The following is a 12,892-nucleotide window of genomic DNA, read 5'->3' on the forward strand; positions in this document are numbered from 1 at the left end:
ACGTGATACAGGGAGTTTGCATTTTTCTTTTAACAACATGCTTGAGTTTAAAGAAGGAGAGAGTCATTCTCCAACTCCAAAGTCAGCTTTAAATTTTAATTGAACTGGGACTATTAGAAGACCAATAGTGATAAATTTCTTTAGAGAAGAGCAGAAACAAACATTTAGGAAGACTTATACATTTTTTTTAGATGATATACCCATATGCCATTTTACTCTGTTTCCTGGGATAGATGATTTGTCCCTTTTCTTCAGTTGTCTTATTTGTCCAGTGTTCTTCAAATTCCTTAACCTTCATTCTCCTAAAAGACAAAAACAAAAACCTTTCCCCAAGACTAATTTTGGGGATGTTCCTTTTTGGCAAGTTATTATCTGATTAAATGAAAAGGCATGTGTTACTGGTGTAAGTTAGTTTAAACTGAATGTTCATGCTGGTTGATGAACTATCACCTCCTCTAATTGAGGTCTCTCTTGTTTAAATCGAACCTTTATCAATTTTGATGGTACCCACAGCGTATCTTCTCCTGTAGAAACAAAAGCAATGGCATACAATTCTGATTTTTGAACTGAATTATAAGGACTTTGAACCACTTTATTTAAATTTTCTGATTTGTAACTTGCCTTTCCTTGTTTGTTGGCAACTGCATAAAATGTATGAACTCCAGAAATGGGTTTTTGCCGTACAAAATTCAAGGCAAGATCCAATCAGCTCTCTTTATAAGATAAATGCTATCACTTTGGGAATATTTGCCATTAATTTCTCCCACAAAATTACTGCAAGCTCTTTGCCAAGGTTCACTTTCTGTCCATAATTTTTCAATGTGTTTCTTAGTTAAAGGTACGACAATTTCTGCTGGGTCTATTCCTGCTTATTGACGAAGTTGCAATTTTCCTTTCCAAATCAAGTCAGAGATTTTTTTCCACATAAGTTTTTAATTTCTTATTTTGTTTATTTGGTAAAAATATCCATTCCAATATAATATCTTCCCTCTGCATTAATATTCCAGTAGGAGAACACCTAGAAGGTAAAATAACCAAAATGCAATCCAGCTTTGGATCAATATGATCCACGTGCTCTTCATGTACTTTCTTTTCTACCAAGGCCAATTCTTTCTCAGCTTCAGGTGATAATTCCCTTGGACTATTTAAGTCCTTGTCACCTTCTAAGGTTTTGAACAAATTAGTCAGTTCATCATTTTTTACCCCAACAATAGTTCGTAGATGAGAAATATCTCCAAATAATCTTTGAAAGTCATTAAGTGTCTATAGTCTATCTCTCCTAATTTGCACCTTTTGGGGTCTAATTTTTTTGTAGCTCTATTTTATATCCTAAATAATTAATAGAATCTCATCTTTGTATCTTTTCAGGAGCAATTTTTAATCCCCAGCAAGGCAAAATTTTCTTTACTTCTTCAATCATTCTTTCTAAAGTATCTGCATTTGAGTCAGCTAGTAAAATATCATCCATATAATGATACATTATAGATTGAGGAAATTCTTTATGTACCACTTCCAGTGGCTGATGTACAAAATATTGGCACAGAGTTGGGCTATTCTCCATTCCCTGTGGGAAGACCCTCCACTGAAATTTTTTAACCAGTTGAGAATTATTATAAGTAGGCACTGTGAAAGCAAATTTTTCTGTTTTTTTCTTGTAAGAGTACTGAAAAGAAACAATCTTTTAAATCAATAACTATGAGAGGCCATCCTTTTGGTAAAAGAGTAGGCAAAGGAATTCCAGATTGTAGAGAGCCCATTGGCTGAATTACTTTGTTAATTGCTCTAAGGTCTGTTACCATTCTCCATTTACCAGATTTCCTTTTAATAACAAATACAGGGGAACTCCAAGGGCTGGTTGATTCTTCAATATGCTGAGCATTTAACTGTTCTTCTACCAGCTCTTCTAAAGCCTGGAGTTTCTCTGTTGTTAAAGGCCATTGCTGGACCCATACAGGCTTGTCTATTAACCATTTTAAAGGTAGAGCTGTTGGTGTCTTTGGAACATCATCAGTTGTTGTGCCCTGTTCTTGTATAATATGGATGGCTGGTGACCACTCATTAGAATAATATCTTTCTAATATATCTCTCAGTAACATGTGCTAGTTTATGATTTGTTTCTCAGATTGGAGGGATGTTAATCTGAGTATTCCATTGTTGCAACAAGTCTCAACCCTACAGGTTCATAGTTATGTTAGTCACATATGGTTTTAATTTTCCTCTCTGTCCTTCTGGACCATTCGAGCCATCTTGCACTCTGTTTCACCTGAGATAATGTCCCAATTCCTAACAGTTGAACGTTTACCTACTGAAGAGGCCAAGTTGGATGCCAAAATTCTGGTGCAATTATGGTAACGTCCGCACCTGTGTCTACCAGACCAGACAACAAAACACCATTTATTTTTATCATTAATTTTGGTCTTTGTTCATTAATAGAAGTTTGCCAAAATTTTTTCTTTATGTTTTCTCCTGAATTTTCTATTCTCTCTGTTTCATCATCCTGACCAGCATGATTTATTCCAATAGACATTTGGTTATTTAATCGCTCTGAGCAGGGATTTCCTCTATGGTTGCAGGAAAGGTTTGAACTGGATTTGCTATGGGAGCCTGCATGAGGCCCCTTTGGGAGTTTCCCGAAGACTGAGGCAAAGGATTACCCTGTCTGTCCTTTGTTGATCTACATTCGTTGGTCCAGTGTTTTCCCTTACCATACCTTCTGCATACTCCAGAAGGAAGGGGCATTCTGTTGCCATTGTTCCTTGAAGAAAAATTGTGTCTAGGAATGACCTATTTACAGTCCCTTTTCAAATGCCCTTGCTTTCTACATCCAAAACATCTAACATTCATCAAACCTTTTGAAATTGCTTCTCCTACCCACATATCATCGTGCTCAGGAGCCTCAACATTAACTGTATCTCTAATCCAATCTTCCAAAGGTGCAGATCTTGCCTTTAACGGTCTGATTATTCTTTTGCATGCTGCATTCACATTCTCAAAGGCCAAAGATTCAATTATTGCCTTACTAGCTTCTGAAACCGAGACCATTCTCTTTACTGCTGAAGCCAAGTCTTTGTAAAAAATCTGTAAAAGATTCTTTTGGGCCTTGCATAAACTTTGTAAATGACTCAGATTTTTTTTCCTGGCTCCTCAACTCTGTCCCATGCATTCAAGGCTGCCATTCGACATAAAATTAGGGTTTGGACATCATATAAACATTGTGTTTGTACTGAAGCATATTGGCCTTCTCCAATAAGCTGATCCTGGCAAACTTGTATTCCTTTATCCCTCCATTGTTTTTCTATGTTTTTAGCCTCATCCTTGAACCATGTTAGAAATTGAAGTCTCTGTCTGGGTTCCAGAACAGCTTGTGCAAGGTCCTGCCAGTCCTGTGGTACAATCCTATTATATGTTGACCAAGAGTTTAACATTTGCTTTACATATGGGGAATGCACGCCATAAGATATTATTGCCTCCTTAAACCTTTTTAAATCCAACATTTCAATTGGAGCCCAATTATTTTGTGTAGTCATTTGATCAGGCATCTGCTGTACAGGATAAATTAAGGTTGACTGTGTGAAAACAGGCTTTCTTTCTGTAACCTTATGATCCAAACTTGAAACAACTTCACTGTTAATTTCTTCTGTCTGAATTTTTTACAGGTTTAACAAGTTTTTCTAAAGCTGTTATCCTGGCACTTAAATTGACTATCTTTTTAAATATTAAAATGAGGATAAGCATAGTGATAAACTGCATATTTCCAACAATACTAATCTTCTCATATAGTTGTTCCATTGTCAGACTGCCTAAAATTTCGAACAAAATCCAATTTTCTTCCAATGTACACATAAAACCCATTTTTTTTAATGGGAGGAACTTCTCATGTATCAAAAGACACAATCATAGACCAGAAAATATTGGAAAAAATCAATATTTGCCTATGATTTTATGAAGTAGAATTACAGTTGTTTCACCATTGACATTTTTATGAACAACTTGAGCTGCATTGGATAGAAAGGATTGGCTAAATATCATTACATCATTAATACACACCTCATAAACACCTCCAAATTTTTGTGTAAAAGCATTTTATGAAACATAGCATGTTTTATATAAGATGCAATGATTGCATGATTGTGAGATAATTTCTTTTTTTATTTTACAATACTATTCAGTTCTACATAATAGCCACAGATTCCCTTGTTCTCTCCCCTCCTGCCCCTCTCCCCTTTCCCCCAGCCCACCCCCCATTCCCATCTCCTCCAGATCAAGGTCTCCCCCGAGGACTGGGATCGAACTGATAGACTCAGTCCAGGCAGGTCCAGTTCCCTCCTCCCAGATTGAGCCAAGCGTCCCTGCATAAGTCCCAGGTTTCAAACACCTAACTCCTGCAACGAGCCCAGGACCTGGTACCACTGCCTAGATGCCTCCCAAACAGATCAAGCCAATCAACTGTCTCACCTATTCAGAGGGCCTGGTCCAGTTGGGGGCCCCGCAACCTTTGGTTCATAGTTTATGTGTTTCCATTTGTTTGGCTATTTGTCCCTGTGCTTTATCCAACCTTGGTTTCAACAATTCTCACTCATATAAACCCTTCTCTTTCTCGCTAATTTTCCTCTCTGTCCTTCTGAACCTATACATTTGAGCCATCTTGCACTCTGTTTCACTTGAGATATGTCTTAATTCCTAACAGTTGAATGTTATCTCATGAAGAGGCCAAGTTGGATGCCAAAATTCTGGTCCAATTATGGTAGTGTCCACACCTGTGTCTACCAGACTAGACAACTAAACACCATTTATTTTTATTGTTAATTTTGGTCTTTGTTCCATTAGGCATTTGCTTATTTAATTGCTCTGAGAAGGGGTTTCCTGTACAACTGCAGGAAAAGGTTTGAACTGGATTTGCTGTGGAGGCCTGCTTGAGGGCCCTCTGGGAGTTTCCCAAAGACCAAGGCAAGGATTACCTTCCCTGTCACTTTTTGATCTACATTGTTGGTCCAGTGTTTTTTCCCTTAGCACACCTTCTGCATACCCCAGAAGGAAGAGGCATTCTGTTGCCATTGTTCCTTGAAGAAACATTGTGTCTAGGAATGACCTATGTACAGTCCCTTTTCAAATGCCCTTGCTTTCCACATCCAAAACATCTGACATTCCTCAAACCTTTAGAAATTGCTTCTCCTACCCACATATCATCATGCTCATGAGCCTCAACATTAACCGTGTCTATAATCCAATCCTCCAAGGTTGCAGATCTTGCCTTTAAAGGCCTGATTATTCTTTTGCATGTTGCATTCACGTTCTCAAAGGCCAAAGATTCAATTATTATCTGACTAGCTTCTGAATTCCGGACCATTCTCTTTACTGCTAAAGCCTGTCTTTCTAAAAAAAAAAAAAAAAAAAAAATCTATGAAAGATTCTTTTGGGCCATGTATAACCTTTGTAAATGACTCAGTTTTCTTTCCTGGTTCCTCAACTCTGTCCCATGCATTCAAGGCTGGCTGCCATTTGACATAGAATTAAGGTTTGAATATCATATAAACATTGTGTTTATACTGCAGTATATTGGCCTTCTCCAACAAGCTGATCCTGGAAGACTTGTATTCCTTTATCCCTACACTTTTTTTCTATGTTTTTAGCCTCCTCCTTGAACTACATTTGCCACTGGAGCCTTTGTCCAGGTTCCAGTACAGCATGTGCCAACTCCCACCAGTCCTGTGGTATAATCCTATTATAAGTTGACCAGGTATTTAATATTTGCTTTACACATGAGGAATGCATGCCATAAGATACTATTGCCTCCTTAAACCTTTGTAAATCTAACATTTCAATTGCAGGCCAAATATTTTGTGTAGTCACTTGATCAGACAACTGCTGTACAGTTACCGGATAAATAAAGCGTGATTGTGTGAAAACAGGCTTTCTTTCTGTAACCTTATGATACAATCTTGAAACAGCTTCACTGTTAATTTCTTCTGTCTGAATTTGAATTTGTCTATAATTCATTTTAACAGGTTTAACAGGTTTTTCTAAAACTTTTATCCTGGCACTTAAATTGATGATCATTTATGTAGTAAAATGAGGATAAGAAAAGTAATAAAGTGCATAATTCAATCAACATTAATCTTCTCATATGGTTGTTCCATTATCAGACTGCCTAAAATTCCAAACAAAGCCTAATTTTCTTCCAATGTACACATAAGACCCATTTTTTTAAATGTGGAAAAAAATTCTCTTTTAAATAGTTTCCTTTAAAATATCTGATATCTTAATTGACTTACTAAGTCTGAGTAGAACAATAGAAATCTGATAGAATTCCCAATCAGCCACCTAGTGTCCAAAGTGTGAATCTAGAGAGAGAGAGAGAGAGAGAGAGAGAGAGAGAGAGAGAGAGAGCAAGAAAGTGTAGCCACAAGTTCTGGCTAAAAGCTTAAACCCAGCCACGTGTTCCTGCTTGAGTCTAGTCAAGCCTGGGCTTTGGCTTCCTTAAGCTCCAACCACATGCATTGGCTTTACAGGCAGGGGCCCTGTTCAGCAGGGCAGGCCTGAATTGTTTGTAGCACCGGCTTTAAGCAAGTAGATCCAGCTGCAGCTAGCCGCTTGGGGCTATAGTTAGTCTGGCCTGAGACCAAGCTGACCTGGGCCGAAGCTAGGAGCCAGACCACCCAGGTGTGAAACCGGACCTGCCACCAAGCCAAGCCAAGTGGTTTTTAATGGATTCTTGTCACATTGGGCGCCAAATATAGAAGTAACCGTCTTATTCAATAAGAAACACAGAACCAATGCAAAGATGAAAGCCCAAGAGGTCAGAGCTAAGAGCCTTACCCTTCACTCTGCAGCTATCCTCTTCAGCCAAGAGACCTACTTCCTGTGTGTTTGTCTTTATAAAGACTTTCTGTTCTGCCTTCTCATTGGTTATAAACCCAACCACATGACTACCTCATCACTGCCTGCCTGTACACACCTACAGGTCTTCTATGGTTGGTACTGAGATTAAAGGCGAATGTCTCCATGCTTGCTCTATCCTTGAACACACAGAGATCCACATAGCTCTGCCTCCCAAGAGCTAGGATAGAAGGCATGTACCACCACCATCCAGCTTCTGTGATGGCTTGCTATTAGCTCTGACCCCCAGGCAACTTTATTTATTAACATACAAATAAAATCACATTTCAGTACAAATAAAACATCACCATACTTCAGAAAAAGCAAGTCTTGGTTTTTAGATATAAAATGAGCTGACACGGCATTTATAGCCTTATGGAAGAATCTGGTTGCCTGTTGTTGCTAAGCTATCAGAGTTGACATTATTCCAGACATCAATACCATCAGAGATCTGAGAGCATTAAATTATACCTGAGTAAGCAGAAATGTAGAACAAACAGCTTTGAAATTCATTAAAAATGGCAGAGACTAGTCCTGCCTAGAAGGCCATCTTAGGCTCCTGTGGTTTCCACAGCATTGTGGTAGAGGTACAAGGACAGCATCAGTCTTTGTCTCCTTAACCATAAGGTGAGAGTTTTTCCTGTACAGGAGTAACATGGGGAAGACTAACCAATTCTCCATTGTCCTGTTTTTCCACAGTCTGGGTAGGGTCCTTGTAGTAGATGTTGCATTGGGGCATATTGCCCAGTGGTCAGTGTTACCAACAATCCAGATGGTATCATTATAGTGTTACATTATCTTTTTTGGAGATCTTGGGGTCATTTTAGGGATTGGGAGTTTCTGTCTGTTATAGTAAACTTTTCTAATAAATAATGTAAATGTCATATTCACAGATCTTTGACAAGTTTGAAGACCATTATCTACTGAATATGTCTGAGGTAAACAAACCTAGACCTAATTTTGAAAATATAACTAAGTTTGGTAAGAATAACCAGGCCATCTTTTTACCCTGTAGATATATTAGTTAAAAGGACCTACAGAAACTCCTTCTATGAGGCTACAATTACCCTGATTCCTAAACCAAACAAGGATACAACAAAGAAAGAGAACTACAGACCGATCTTCCTCATGAACATTGATGCAAAAATACTCAAAAAAAAAAAAAAACAAAAAAAACTGGCAAACAGACTCCTAGAACACATCAGAACAATTATCCACCATGATCAAGTAGGCTTCATCCCAGGGATGCAAGGGTGGTTCAACATACGAAAGTCCATCAATGTAATACACCATATAAACAAACTCAAGGAAAAAAGACCACATGATCATTTCACTAGATGCAGAAAAAGCATTTGACAAAATCCAACACCCCTCATGATAAAGGTCTTGGAGCGATCAGGAATACAGGGAACATACCTAAACATAATAAAGGCAATTTACAGCAAGCCAACAGCCAACATCAAATTAAATGGAGAGAAACTCAAAGCAATTCCACTAAAATCAGGAATGAGGCAAGGCTGTCCGCTCTCCCCATACTTATTCAATATAGTACTTGAAGTTCTAGCCAGAGCATTAAGACAACATAAGGAGATTAAGGGGATACAAATTGGAAAGGAAGAAGTCAAGCTTTCCCTATTTGCAGATGACATGACATGAGTGACCCCAAAGAATCAACCAAGGAACTGATACAGCTTATAAACACCTTCAGCAACCTAGCAGGATACAAGGTCAACTCAAAAAAATCAGTAGCCCTCCTATATACAATGGACAAAGAAGCTGAGAAGGCAATTAGGGATACATCACCCTTTACAATAGCCACAAATGACATAAAATACCTTGGGTAACACTAACCAAGCAAGTGAAGGACCTATATGACAAGAACTTTAAGTCCCTGAAAAAAGAAATTGAAGAAGATGTCAGAAAATAGAAAGATCTCCCATGCTCATGGATAGGCAGGGTTAACATAGTAAAAAATGGCAATCTTACCAAAAGCAATCTACAGATTCAATGCAATCCCCATCAAAATACCAACACAATTCTTCACAGACCTGGAAAGAATAATACTCAACTTCATATGGAAAAACAAAAAACCCAGGATATCCAAAAGAATCCTGTACAATAAAACAACTTCTGGAGGCATCACAATCCCTGACTTCAGGCTCTACTATAGAGCTACAATAATAAAAACTGCTTGGTATTAGCATAAAAACCGACATGTGGACCAATGGAATCAAATTGAAGACCCTGACATTAACCCACACACCTATGAACATATAATTTTTGACAAAGAAGCCAAAAGTGTACAATGGAAAAAAGAAAGCATCTTCAACAAATAGTGCTGACATAACTGGATATCAATGTGTAGAAGGCTGCAAATAGATCCATATCTGTCACCGTGCACAAAACTTAAGTCCAAGTGGATCAAGGACCTCAACATGAATCCAGCTACTCTGAACCTGCTAGAAGAGAAAGTAGGAAGTACTCTTGAATGCATTGGCATAGGAGATCACTTCCTAAATATAACACCAGTAGCACAGACACTGAAACAATCAATCAATGGGACCTCTTGAAACTGAGAAGCTTTTGTAGAGCAAAGGATATGGTCAACAAGGCAAAGCAACAGCCTACAGAATGGGAAAAGATCTTCACCAACCCCACATCTGACAGAGGACTGATATCCAGAATATATAAGGAACACAAGAAATTAGACATCAAAACGACCAACAGTCCAATTGAGAAATGGGCTTTAGAACTAAACAGAGAATTCTCAACAGAGGAAACTCAAATGGCTGAAAGACATTTAAGGAATTGCTCAACATCCCTAATCATCAGGAAATGCAAATCAAACAACTCTGAGATACCACCTTATGCCTGTCAGAATGACTAAGATCAAAAACACTGAAGACACTTTATGTTGGAGAGGATGTGGAACTAGGGGAACTCTCCTCCACTGCTGGTGGGAATGCAAGCTTGTACAACCACTTTGGAAATCAATATGGCAATTAATTAGAAAATTGGGAATCAATCTCCCCCAAGATCCAGCTATACCACTCCTGGGCATATACCCAAGAAATGCTCAATCATACCACAAGAGCACTTGCTCAGCTATGTTCATATCAGCATTGTTTGTAATAGCCAAAACCTGGAAACAACCTAGATGCCCTTCAACTGAAGAATGCATAAATAAATTGTGGTACATATACACAATGGAATACTACTCAGTAGAGAAAAACAATGACATCATGAGGTTTGCAGACAAATGGATGGATCTAGAAACAATCATCCTGAGTGAGGTAACCCAGACTCAGAAAGACAAATATGGTATGTACTCACTCATAGGAAGATGCTAGATGTGGAACAAGGATGACTGGACTGCTACTCACATCACCACTGAGGCTACCTGGAAAAACAAGACTCCAAGAAAGACACAAAGAAATGGATGAGATCTACATGAACAGCCTGGACATGAGTGGGAGCAATGAAGGGCAAGGGTCGATGGAAAGAGAGTGGGAGATCCTAGCTGGATCAAGAACAGAGAGGGAGAACAAGGAATAGGAGACCATGGTAAATGATGACCACATGAGAAAAGGAAGAAACAAAGAGCTAAAGAGGCCCACAGAAATCCACAAAGATACCCCCACAAAAGACTGCTGGCAATGGTCGAGAGACAGCCAGGACTGACCTACTCTGGTGATGGGATGGCCAAACACCCTAATAGTTGTGCCAGAAACCCCATCCAAGGACTGAAGAATCTGGATGCAGTCATCCACAGCTAGGCCCGGGTGGAGCTCCGGAAATCTAATTAATGAGAAAGAGGAGGGTTTATATGAGCGAGAATTGTTGAGACCAAGGTTGGATAAAGCACAGGGACAAAGAGCCAAATGAATGCAAACATATGAACTATGAACCAATGGCTGAGGGGTCCCCAAATGGGTCAGGCCCTCTGAATAAGTGAGACAGTTAATTGGCTTGATCTGTTTGGGAGGCATCTAGGCAGTGGTACCAGGTCCTGGGCTCGTTGCAGGAGTTAGGTGTTTGAAACCTGGGACACATAGAAACCCTGTCTCAAAAAATGCAATAATAATAATAATAATAATAATTCCTCAGTCTTTAAAGCATTTAATAATTTAAAATTCCAAATTCTCTTAAAACAAAACAAAAGGAACACAAAAAAATGAACAAAAACAAACATCTGAAATGTGGGCTCTGCAATAGCAAAAACAAGTCATTCATTTTATTTTATTGTCTTTCTTTCTTTCTTTCTTTCTTCCTTCCTTCCTTCCTTCCTTCCTTCCTTTCATTCATTCATTCATTCATTCTTTTCAAAACAGAGTTTTACTGTGTAGCTTTGGTTGTCCTGAAATTACCTCTGAAGACTAGGCTGGTCTTGAACTCATAGAGATCTGCCTGCCTCTGTGCTGTGGATATCACTCTATATAAATAAAACACTGATGGCCAGTGACCAGACAGGAAGAATAGGCGGGACAAGGAGAGAGGAGAATTGGGGAAACAGGAAGAAGGAGAGGGCGACACTGCAGCCACCGCCAGGACAAGTAACATGTAAAGACGCCGGTAAGCCACAAACCATGTGGCAAGGTATAGAGTTATAGAAATGGGTTAATTTAAGATATAAATACAGTTAGCAAGAAGCCTGCCACAGCCATACAGTTTATAAGTAATATAAGTGTGAGTGATTATTTTATACTTGGATTGTGGGACTGCAGGGCTTGGTGGAACCTGGAGAGAAGCTCTCCAGCAACAAATGGCACCCAATGGCTTGAGCTTCTACCTTAAACCTGAAATATTTGATAACCAATTCTAAACAGAGCCAAAAACAGGTTCCTGCTTCAAGTCTCATAGCAGCAGCTAGACGCCACAAAACGCAGGTTTGAACATTGGCGGGTTCCTGGCATGTGTGTTTTACCAGCAGTATGGTGGGAATGAGGCATCTGCCAGCGGCACATTTAGTGGTAGATTTAGTCTTTACTAGTATTTTTTTTAAAAAAAGAGGTTTCTGGGCTACATGCTGCTTTGATAAAAGTGTAGACCCACTGTTTCTGAGACTTGATGGTTCACAGAACTGGCGGAAAATGTACCTTGGCCATGTTGGGAAGCTGAAGTGGGCACAGCCAGCAGCCATAGCACCATTTCAGTCTTAGAATGCTGCAGTTTAAAGTAATAGGCTCACAATAAGACTGATTCAGATAAAATAGTTTACAATGTGAGTAAAATATACGTAGGCTTGAAAGAGACAAAAAAAAGTTAAATTAATATAAAAAAGACATGTAAAGATAAATATTACACAGAGAATCTGGATTGTGTTGTCTTTGGGATTTTTAACTGCAAAAAAACATTTGATCGAAAAAGATGTTGAATTAAACCAATACGTATATTTTAAAAGTATCTTGCCTTCAAAATTTGGATGTAAGGATATGTTGCTTTGGAAAAGAAGTTCTGCTTTTGTTTCCACAGAAAGCCAGAGGCTATGGATTTGTTCCAGATTAAGATACATCAGGTTTTACCAGCCAAGACCGCCTGAAAGGTCTCCAATGACACCATGACCCAGATGATCCAACATCCAGAGCGGTTTCAAGGCAACTGGCTCATACAATACAGCCTCATGGGCTACCCCATAAGCCTAAAATTTTCTTTGCATCCCCATAAGATACAGCGCCCCCCTCCAGCAGGAAGTAGTAAGAGATGCTACGCCCAAATTCCCAAATATATCAAGCTGGCTATAGAGGTGGAATTGGCTCACTCCCCCTCTAAACCCAGACATATTACTTTAAAAAATGGTTAAGAGATTCTTGTGTCCCAAATCAGAAGAGCCCTCTGGTGTGGGACAGAGAAAAAACAATATTTTTATTTAAAACAGGTTGATTATAAATGCGATCTCTTTTTAAAAAAGAAAAGGGAATATGATATAGATATATAGGATATAGAGATGATAAGATAAAAGGGTAGATTAATGAACCTACTTTTAAAGAACAACTTGTTTAAAATGTTTTACATTTGT

This window comes from Peromyscus leucopus, chromosome 4 (genome assembly GCF_004664715.2).
Source record: "Peromyscus leucopus breed LL Stock chromosome 4, UCI_PerLeu_2.1, whole genome shotgun sequence".
NCBI classification, from domain to species: domain Eukaryota; kingdom Metazoa; phylum Chordata; class Mammalia; order Rodentia; family Cricetidae; genus Peromyscus; species Peromyscus leucopus.